Source organism: Petaurus breviceps, unplaced genomic scaffold, assembly GCF_028583685.1.
Source record: "Petaurus breviceps papuanus isolate PSGF00001 unplaced genomic scaffold, PetGlider_PUasm1.0 90775, whole genome shotgun sequence".
NCBI lineage: Eukaryota > Metazoa > Chordata > Mammalia > Diprotodontia > Petauridae > Petaurus > Petaurus breviceps.
Window position 1 is genome coordinate 5,790,783 of NW_027187342.1, and position 11,359 is coordinate 5,802,141.

Consider the following 11,359-nt stretch of genomic DNA (forward strand, 5'->3'; position numbering starts at 1 on the left):
TCAAGGGTCCTAAAAGTTCCTAATCTTTATATATAATTTATATATTTCTATCCTAATTCTTTATATTTGACTTTGCTGTTTTCCCTTACTTCCATCCCTTACTTAAAGGCAGAGTTATTTTCTAAATTACATGGCTTTTCCTAAGATTGATATCTCTTAAGATCTCTTATTTATATAGCCAGTTGGCCTGGGGAAATGATGGTTGTAATAGTGTTTAATTGACCAGTTTCTACTGTGATCTGAGAAATCTAGAAATCTACTTCTTCCCTTTTGACTAAGAAATATTCATTTTTCCATAGGTTTATCATCATTCTTCTTCTTTTCACCTATTTTTTTGTGGAACATAGAAATGGCTCTGAGAAAGTCAGCATCATGTTTTACAACAATATCTAAAGTTATTTTATCTACAATAATCTATAAAAATTAAATTCAAGAGTAATAGCATGATAGTGACAGTCCCAGGACCATTTCTATATTAATTCCACCAAAAAAAAATGTGAGTATAGAGAGAGGAACAAAAAGAATGATCATGATAAAACTTTGTAAAGATGAATAAATTGTAGTCAAAAGGGAGGAAGTAAACAGCTAGATATTCTATGATTACATTAGAAACTAGTTAAAAACAGTAATGCCAGTCATGGCAGTGCACCTCAGGACTGCTGTTGTGAATAATTTCAAAGGTCTAAATGCATAGTATAATGAACTCTCTATTCAGAACTGCACATTGTTCAGTAAAGTAAAGCATAACATTAATAACATCCTTAAGCAAAACATATCTCTACATATATATGTGTGTGTGTGTGTGTGTGTGTGTGTGTGTATGTGTATATATGTGTGTGTGTTGTGTGTTGTATGCATAGATATATTATTGCATTCAGTAGCATTTCCCCAAATACTTGTTTACACAATTAGGGGGTCCTAAGCTAGAGACTTCCCTAGCACAACACACTATACAGTATATATCATTGCATCCCCCAAATCAAGGGATCCTAGGCTAGGGTCTTCCCTACACAACACATCCTTAAGGGGTAACAGAAATGACCATACCATCCATTCCTAGGTCACAGTAAGAATAATCTCCTTAATCAATACCAAGCATCCAAGTAAAGTCCTCTTTTGTCGACTCAAGGTTGACTTCCAAGTCCCATGACTCTTCCTCTTTGGGCTGACTGCTCCCAACTCTTGGCTGAATTCACACAACTCTCTCCTGGATTCACATGTAGGCAGCTTTCTGCTCCTGCTCCATGTCTCAGCTCACAGGGACTACTCCATTCCAAACTCTTCCTGCTTCTGTCCAACAGCAGGCTCCAGGAGTTCCTGCCTGCAGCTTCTGTTTCTGGGAAAACAAAGTTTAACAGAACTACAGCAGTATTTATACAAATTACCAGCACCATCTTCTCAATTCACTTCAACAACTCTCAAAAAGGGCTTAAGCTAAGCCTCCTTCCTGTGCATAGATCTCTTCTCTTCAGCTCAATTTGCTTATAAAGACCAACAGATAGGGCATCTGTCTAAGGAATTAACACAGATTAACAGACAGGACAACTGTCTGAGAAATCAACACAGATCAACAGATGAAGCATGACATCACCAACATTCTTTCTGTTAGGCCTCCCCACAAGTGAGTTCCTCAAGTTCACTCATGTTTCCTTCTCTCTCTCTCAGTTCTGCTCTCTCTACTCTCTTCTTTCCCTAGAAGCAATACAATATATACTGTTTCCAATGAAAGACGCTTGATTCAATCAAAGATGCTTGATTCAATCAAAGGCAAGACTCAATGCAGGACACTTGATGGGTTAAAACTCATCCAGAAAAAAAGCAGCAAAAAATCCTTTTTTGCTTGTTGTTACAAAAACTTGTAGAAATACTTTTGGAACATGCAGGCATAATTTCACCAATAAAAAGAAAGACTGAAAAATAGGTATACTGCAAGGGATTTGTTTAATGTAACTGGAAGTAGTCTCCCTCTGGATAGGACCCATGAAATGGCCCACATCAAAGAGTTGAATCCCAAAGCCCTCTAAGTGTAACATATATTTGGACTCAATCGAAAATATGTTGACAAATGAGCATTGGTCACATGGCTAACTGATTTTTTTAAAGATAAAAAAAATAGAGGGTATTTTTTTTATGGAAATCCAGTGCCAGATGAATGACACCAGAAATTACATATGGGCTACCCTTAAAAAGCCCAGATTTATTGATTAGTGCAGGTTATATGAAGAGGAAAAGGTGGAAATAGTGTAATGCCTCAGTATTGGTTGCAAAATTTTAGCACCTACCGAATAAATACCTAGCAAGACACAACATGGTACCTAAAAATTATACACTAAAAGCTTGATATCTTTCATTAATGGAAAGTAAATCATAATGCTTCAAATATAGACTTTAAATTATTGTTGATGATTCATCCAATAAACTATTTAAATTGGACCATTATCACAAATAGAATTGTTAGCTACAATGACACAGGTACAACATTGATCCATAAAAATTTTAAAATAACATTTCAAATAGATTTCTCCATTCCCAAAACTCAAAAAACTTAAAATATTATAACCTAGGAGAATACATAAAACTATGTGAGAACAGGATGAGACGCAATATTATCCCTTTTTTTTTCTTGTCTGTCATTGGAGATGTGTCAAAGTTGTTTTCAGTGAGCCTATAGAAGGTGACCTTACAACCTAATGTTCAGTCAGTTTTTAGTCAAGCCTGACTCTTTGTGGCCACATTTGCAGTTTTCTTAGCAAAAATATTGGAATGGCTTGCCACTTCCTTCTCCAGCTCATTTTACAGATGAGGAAACTGACGCAAACAGGGTTAAGTGATTTGCCTAGGGTCACCCACCTACTAAGTATCTGAGACCAGACTTGAACTCAGGAACATGGATCTTCCAGACTCCTGGTCTTGCACTCTATCTACTCTGCTATCTATCTTCCCTACAACATTATTTGTTGTTATTGTTGAGTTATTTCAGTTGTGTCACACTCTCCATGACCCTATTTTGAGGATTTTCTTGGCAAAGATATAATACACACATAGAGAGATATGTACACATATATGTATACACAAATACACACATTTAATATACAAATGAACTCAGCCAACATGTCAACAGAAAAGCATTGAATGAATGAATGAACAAGTCATACAGATTCCTTACTATTTAAAGAAATAGGAGAGTTCATGAAAGCAATTCAGGTGTGAGTCAAAGCCACCAGAAATTACAAATGGGCTACCTTTAAGTAATCAACATTTATCAAACATCACAGATTGTGAAATGAAAAACTAGAAACATAGCATAGTTATATATCACTTTATCAAAAATGATAGTGAGATGAATAATAATTAAGACAATCAACATAATTTACACTTATATAAAATTTTAATTGTTTTTCTTATATATCATTTTCCAGGGCAAGGAAGACCCAGGTGCTGTGGGAAGTTCTAGGATGAAATAGTAATATAGTATGATTCTGAAATCTAGAAGGTCAGTATCAGTTTCCTGATTTGAATTATTAGGTGGTTGAACTGTATTAACTCTTAAGGGCTTTTTTGGGTATGAATCATAAGATTCTATTCTTATTTTGCAGACAAGGAAAATAAGACTCAGAAAAGTTAGGCTATTTGTTCAAGACCACATGGCTGGTAACTTATCCTCTTACTTTACAATCTTGAGAGCATTAGTGAGTTAACCTGAGGTTAAAAATTGCCTTCAGATAATGCTTCAATGTGTTTGTTGTCCCATAAGCATGATGGCTATGGGTTCTTCCTCCACCAGCTCAGATCATGACCCTTCCAAGCCTTTTATCTTCCTGTCTTTTCATAAGTTTACCAAGGAGGCTATCCCAGGGTTTTGGAAACTTTACTCAGGTTATTTTAATAGTTTGTGGATGCCAGTAAAACACCTAGGTTTCTCTTCTTCTATTATGCCTAACTTTTGCTACAAATTTGGTCTACTTCCTTTTCCAACCATAAATTTCACTGATGATAAATTTGATGCCATTTAATATGTACACAGAAGTTATCTTGATATCCTAGAGCAAGTTTGTACCCATCATTCCTCTTTCCATTATCTTTCAGGTTACTTGTGATTCTTTTGAGGACATGGTCTATGTCCCACAGTCATACAATATTTCCAGGAGAATATTACTGTTACAAAGATAGGCTTGTGGTAGTCTGCAGCTTTAGATAATTAAAAATGATGTGCACTTACACAAATTAGAACTAGTGTGATCTTTTATTTTTTCTATTCAATTCTGGGTATAGTTCATTGACTCTTTGTAGCTCCTGCCTGAGATATATTAATGGATGAATTTAATGAGCTACTTATCCAACTGGATATAATAATCTCTGCAATATTTACTCTTCATCCACTTTATTTTTCCTTCGTGGATGACTGGACAACTATTTTTTTAAGGGAACATGGATGTTATTGAAAAGTCCCCATAGTGTTCTGGGGCTCAGTGTCATCACTATAGTGTCATAAAAACTGTCTTGAGTAAAGTCCAATTGGAAGATGAGCCAGAGTCACATAATCATAAATTTTAATTTTGGAAGGAACTGCAGTTCTAGTCCAATACATGAAATGAATGCATACATACAACCACAGTTCTAGTCCAACCACAGTCATCTAGTACAATACATGAAATGAAGTCCTAATTTGTCATGCTGGATAAGTGGTTATCTAGGTTCTCCTCAAAGACCTCCAGTGGGTAGAACCTATCACCTCGTGGGACAGTCCATTCCACCTTTGGAGAACTCTGATTATTAGGAATTTTTTCCTGATATTAAACCTAAGTTTCCTTCTTTGAAACTTCCACACATTGCTCCTGGTTTAGACCTGTAGGGACAAATAGATTAAGTCCAATTCCTCTTTCATATGGCTTCCCCTCAAATACTTGAATACAGTTATAAGGTTAACATCTGGACCTTTCCTTCTCTAAGATCCATTCAATCCCATTCAGAGATTCTACAAATGCTTATTTTTGCTGCAAAAAATGCACAAAATAAATTATCTGATAGAAGATACCTAAAAATTAACTAGTTGAAGGGATAATGTTTAGTGCACCTTTTCTACTATGTTTTGTGACATTATGACAAGTTGATATTTTTGTGTTGCTCCCCCGGTCTACCCCCACAATTCAACACACATGAGTTTGCAGGTTTGGCCCCTGTGGGAGTGACTACCATTTCCATGGATTTCAAGGGGATTGCTTTAGAATATGGTCTCCCCCCACTATTATAGATCACAAGCACCCCAGCTTCTATTGGTAAGTCAACTGGTAGGCACAATAAGCTTAAAGCATGACATAGGAAGATTAGCAGCTACAAAACATCCCCCCTATAACTCTGAGGAGAGAGAGAGAAATCAAGAGATCAAGATCCCATCTTTTCCTTCTCCAAGATGAGAAAAACAATTCCCTTTCAAAGATTAGGTTCTTCCTCTACTTCTGCTTCACATCTGGGGTAATTGCAGAGCTACATACTTGCTTTTTAAGGACTACCAAGAGGCATAGCCAGTCCCCCCCTACCCCCTCAGTTAATGACTATGTTCTCCTACCAATTAAATCAGACATTTTTCACACTTTGTAGAGGAAGAGGGGAAGAAAAGCATTTCTATACTTAGTTTAACACCTCAATATCTTCTCCTTATTTTTTGTGATTATATACTTCTCTGGGGATTTAGCCAGGGAACAATCTTCTCCTCACCCACATTTTATTTTTTATTTTCTTAGAATTTTTATCCTACCTCTTCCCTCAGAAGATTGAAGGCATTTCTGTATTATAAGAGATAATATAGATCCATTAATGCTTCATAAGATTCATGATTTCATCAGCATTGGTATTCTTTCTATTGATATGGATTGAAATCCTTCCATCTCTATGTGTTGGAAAAGAAATAATCACCATATGCTTAATATTCTGGCAGTAAGGCTCTCTCATTTTAGATAGGTAAGTTCTTCTTTTATTCCTGGGCTTTAAATATAAGCATTTTCAGCTTAAGATCTGGTTGAGCTTATGCTATTTTAGCAAAGCATTTGAGTACCCAGGGGTCTTCACACCATGATGAGGAATCAAAGATGGAACAGTGGAGATGGACTATATATATATATTAAAGCAATTGGGGTTAAGTAACTTGCCCAAGGTTACACTGCCAGTTTTTTTTTGTGTATGTGGGTGTTAAGTATCTGAGGCTGGAACCGATTCTGGGTCCTCCCCACTCTGGAGCCGGCGCTCTTACTGCACCACCTAGCCGCCCCAAAGATTTTTTTTTTGCCTTTTGGAGGGAAATTGGGGTTAAGTAACTTGCCCAAGGTTACATGGATAGTTGTGTGTGTGTGTGTGTGTGGGTGTTAAGTGTCTGAGGCCGGAACCAAACTCGGGTCCTCCTGACTCCGGGGCCGGGACTTAACTCACTGCACCACCTAGCTTCCCTGGAAATGGACTATATTAGCAAAAAAATTTAAATAAAAAGCAGAGCAAAATAATGCCCTGAATATTCATCTTGATAAGGTATACCAGTTATGTCTAAGAAAAAGGAAGAAGTAATCTTGTATAATGATCTTGTTTATTGTTGATAACTGTCAATAAGCCTTACTCCTTTTACTAATATGTTATACTCTTCATTAAAAGCATTCCTTTTCAGGCTCTCATTTTAATAAACTTTCTAACCTTTTTCATAGATTTCTACTGAGGGTAGGTTGGTACAGTGAGTCAGGAGAGAACCAGATTTGAATTTTGCTCTTTGATATGTGACCCTGGGCAAGTCATATAATAACTCCTGTAATCCTCAATTTTCTCAACTATAAAAATGATATAATAATATTTGTAGTAGTTGCTCTTCAAAGTTGTATCAAATGTGATAATGCATTTGTAGCACTATATAAATGCCAGCTATTATTTTATTTTTTAAATTTATATTTAGTTTACAATATTCAGTTCTACAAGCTTTGAAATTTTAAATTTTCTCTCCCTCCTTCCCTTCCCCTCTCTCCAAAATGGCATATAATCTGATATAGCCTCTACATACATATTCATTTTAAACATATTTTCACATTAGTCATGGTGTAAAGAAGAATTATAACCAATGAAATGAACCATGAGAAAGAAGAAACAAAACTAAACAAAAAAGAAAGAGAGCAAATAGTATGCTTCAATCTTCATTTAGACCCTGAAAGTCTTTCTCTGGATATGGATAGCATTTTTCCATCATGAGATCATGAGTCTGTTGGAGTTGTCTTAGCACCTGTCATTGCTAAGAAGAGCCAAGTCCATCAAAGTTAGTCATCACACAATGTGGCCATTACTGTGTATAATGCCAGCCATTATTATTATTGGTCTTGTTGCTATTATCTGAGAAAGGGTGACAATAACCTCAGTGATTTTAGAGAGAATTTTGCTTTTTCCTATGTTCTTTAATTGTTTTATTTAGTAATTTTCAACACTTAAATATTCAAAATGACCCAATAATGGAGAAAGGTTTTATGTCTACATTATCTTATTGGTGCCTTTTTATCATAGTATGAGAAATTCCATAGTAAGAGACTTTGATTAGCTGTTAATGGACCAAGCTCAGTCAGATTCATATCCTGTCTCATTGTTAACATTTTCTCTAACTCCAGATAGATAAACCATGGGCAAGCATTAACCTATAGAGCTCTGACCTTTATCTCATCCATCTTTTGTAGATAGTAGTGTTGTTTTAGAAATAGAATGGAAATGCATAGAAATGGAATGACCTCCAATTCACTTACTGGAAATTTGCTTTATCTAACTACTGCTTCTAATTTTTCTTTTCCCTCAATTTATTTCAAATGATAGTCATTGTATTCTGAAAAGAACTAGAAGTATTACTAAACTAATCTCTATAGTACCTTTATGGAATAAACAGCATTATTCTAATTTTACTTATAGATAAACTGAGTTATATTGGTTAAACTTCTTATCTAATCTCCCCACCAGGCTATTCTAACACTAACTGACTTATCAACCATGCCCAGGAAGCTCAGCAATGACATAACCTCATCATAACCTTACAGAAGTAAGATCTCCACCTCATCATCTTTCTCTGCCTCTTTGATTTGATTGGAGGGTGGGACCATGAAATCCAAACCTCCATTTAAGGAGAGAGCTTAACTCAGACATTCCCTTATTTCTCACCTGGCTGTCCTATGTTGAGACTTCTCTGACTGACTTTTTCATTCTTCTCCTTCCTTCCCCACCCCTTTTAAGCTTCCTTTTGTGTGTTTTCCCCAATTAAATTCTAAGTTCCTTGAGGGTAGGGCTTGTATTTTTAAAAAATATATATTTGTATCCCCAGAGCTTAGCACAGTGCCTGGCACATAGTAGGAACTTAATAAATGTTTAGTGACTATTAACAGAGACATGGCTCTCTTGGTCCCTAGCCTAACACAAGGTCCAGTGTAGTTTACCTCAGTTTTTTTTTTTTAATGTGAAGTTACTGAACCACAGAGTGAGATGGAATTAACATCAGCAAACAAGGCATCTTCAAAAAAATAGATACCGAGTTTTATAAATTGTATATTCAGTGGGGCTTGAAACACTGTTAGCACAATGAATGATCTGGGTCCTGAAGCTGAGAAAATCAATTTTATTTAAACTCCAGCAAATAGTCTCTCCCTTGCTCTTGTAAGCTAACAAATCACATTGACCCTCTCCTTAAAATAACATGTATTTGGATAGAACTATTGTTTAGTTTCAGGTTTATTACCTTAGCAGGATGATGCGCTGTCCATTAAAAATGGGAGTATTAGGACTGTCTCGACACACGGGCACTCTAAGTGGCTGAGGCTTCCTAAGCACCAATGCCAGCTTCACTATGGATGAGGCATTTCTTTTTGCTATCAAAGGTGAATGGAAAGGATCAGCAACTACCCAGGAAGGATAAATGTATTATTCGATGGTCCCCCATTACTTACTCCACAGAGAGCCTACATTACCATAGGAATAAATCGCCTGTTGTTTCTTTAAGGCCTCTGCTTTTATTTGATATTACTCATTTTAACTCCTTATTTGCTTTGTGGAGAGCTCTAGTATTTTCTAAGGAGAGGAGAAGAAATCAATTTTCCTTGGTTTCATGACACAAAACTCAGCAAACCAAGAGGCCGATTCTTCTCCCCCCCTCCCCCTTTTTGTTTTAACTTTGTTTAAAACATCCATTTCTTTGCCATAACTGAATGAAACTGCTGAGTTGGCCAAGGCAGTAAATTGAACTGGTCCTTTTACCTCTAGAAAATATTAAAGCATCCTTCTGCCACTGAGCTGGCACACATTGCTGGCTCAAGTGCTACCATTGACGGGAAGGAAAGAAAATACATTATCACTCCTGTGCTGTCCTTATTATCAAGGGGGTTTCACTATGAACTATGGTATTCAGAAAAACCAGGCAGGGAGGGAGGGAGTTAGGGGAAAAAGAAAGACATTGGAGGTAATTAAAAAAAAATTTTTTTTTAAAAAGACTGACCAAAATTTTGGAGACCCTTGCAAGAGTTAGGAAATTCAACTTGCATGCAAAACCAACTGCTTTTTTTTTTTAAGAGGCAAATTAAATAACCACATCCTTCCCTTATTCTGCAGGTACAGATTGGAAAGCAACAGGCTTGGGAATTTTAAATGACTTCATCAAATCAATTCCAGTGGATCTGAAACCTGTCAAGACAAGATTTCATCCATCTTAAACCTAAAAGATGTATATTTTATACCCAGGAAGTTCACAAAGAAATAATTTTCTTAAGATTTTTTTCTTGCCAGCTTAGGGAATAAATCCATTTTCAGGGTATCCCTCCTTTTCTTAGTATACATTTTTAAAACTTAATTTTAAATAAGCCACTAATCTATATCTGGAATTATAGCAATAAATGACTAAGGATAGAAGAACTTTTAAAATTGTTCAAAGTGCTTTACGTATATTATTCTCATGATTCCCAAGCAAATAATGGATATAAGGTTTTTGTTGATTTTATAAATGGAGACCTGGAAATGGTGGTGAAATGATTTGCTTTAGGCCACAGTTAAGGATTCAGGATTGGAAAAGAGGCATTTCTAGCCCATGATACTATCTATGATCTTGCCCCATCTCCTCCATTCTTACTTAGTCATATTGGTTCCATACAGTGTGAGCCGGTAACTAAAAGAAGATGTAATCATTTTTATCTGTATCTTCACAGTCTGTTTACAGTTCTGATTCTATTGTGTAGCATATTGGATAAGCAGATCCCTGATGAATTCAAAATCAGTAAGTTAGTTTCTGGATCTGTAGCAGGCCCTTGTTAATAAAGTTACATCTTGCAGGTTAGTCATCCTTCCCGTTTCTGCCTTCTACCCAGTCCACAATGAGCTTTCTAATTCTGTTCCAGAATCATTCACTCTTTGGCAACGGAGATCTAAAGAATTTTTTTTTTAAATGAAAGCTTGAGATAAATATAATTTTCCAAATAGCTAATACATCCCAAAATTCAAATAATTTGAAGTTACTATTCTACTGTTCTTATAGATGCTGTTTTCCCTATAAAAACTGAAGTGCTTCCCTATATTATTATTATTTTTTTAAAGTTTTAAGCAATCATTCAGATAATCAGCCTTCATTGCTGTGAAATTTTATCAAAGTTAGTATACTCTATTCTTGAGCTTCTATGTGTGGACCCATTTTTTCAATCAGATAAAATTTCCGAGGCTCTTTCCTAGAGGCATGAGTGGTTAACTTGATCTTTCTGCACTGCTACAAATTTTGTGCTACAAATCATTTTTCATAAAAGCTCTTTATTGTGTGTGCTGGGAGAACTCCAGGCAGACTCTTTCTGAAAAAGAGCTTCAAGGTTGTTTTCTTTCCTTGGTCGCCTCAGATGAAATGAAAATTCCTTGTAATCCTGACAAACCAACAGAACATTAAAGGAAGAGGCAAAAACCTACACAGGGGAAATAAGCATCTTGACACATAAAGGTGTTATTCCTAATGAACAGCCAGACAATCAAAAAAAAAAATGGGGCCTGGGGTGGGAAGCTGAAAACTCTGATCTGGAAACACTTGAGTTTATCTTACCTTAAACTTAAAATGGCTTTTGAATCTGTTGTAAGTCCCTGATTTTCACATAGAAATCCAGGCAAAAGTATCCAAAGATTCTACCCCAAATGCAAAATGCTTGCCAAACCAGCCCTTTCATTTCTTCTATCAGAGGTCAGCTTTCCAAAGAGCCCCACTAAGAGTCAAACCAACATGAAGAGACTTTGCTCTGAGAAAGCACTAGGTGGTGCCCCTTTTCTATCTCTGTGAAAGAGCTAGATTTCCCAAGAGAGGTGCTCCTGGGCAGCTCAGCAAGGCCCAGGCATAGACAGT

At 36.1% G+C, this 11,359-nt stretch overlaps 1 long non-coding RNA gene across 4 annotated transcripts in view; it reads left to right on the plus strand.

Annotated features, from left to right (window-relative positions):
* The window catches only part of LOC138146833 (uncharacterized), a 63,469-nt gene extending 52,449 nt beyond the window's left edge, over positions 1–11,020 (plus strand). For 2 of the 4 annotated variants that reach the window (XR_011164611.1, XR_011164612.1), the window contains 3 exons: positions 3,420–3,493; positions 7,969–8,047; positions 9,604–11,020. This is a non-coding gene — a long non-coding RNA (uncharacterized lncRNA). Of the gene's footprint in view, positions 1–3,419; positions 3,494–5,741; positions 5,959–7,968; positions 8,048–9,603 lie in introns of all 4 variants that reach the window. The other 2 variants (XR_011164614.1, XR_011164613.1) reach the window with 2 other exon arrangements.
* Positions 11,021–11,359: the final 339 nt, after the last annotated feature.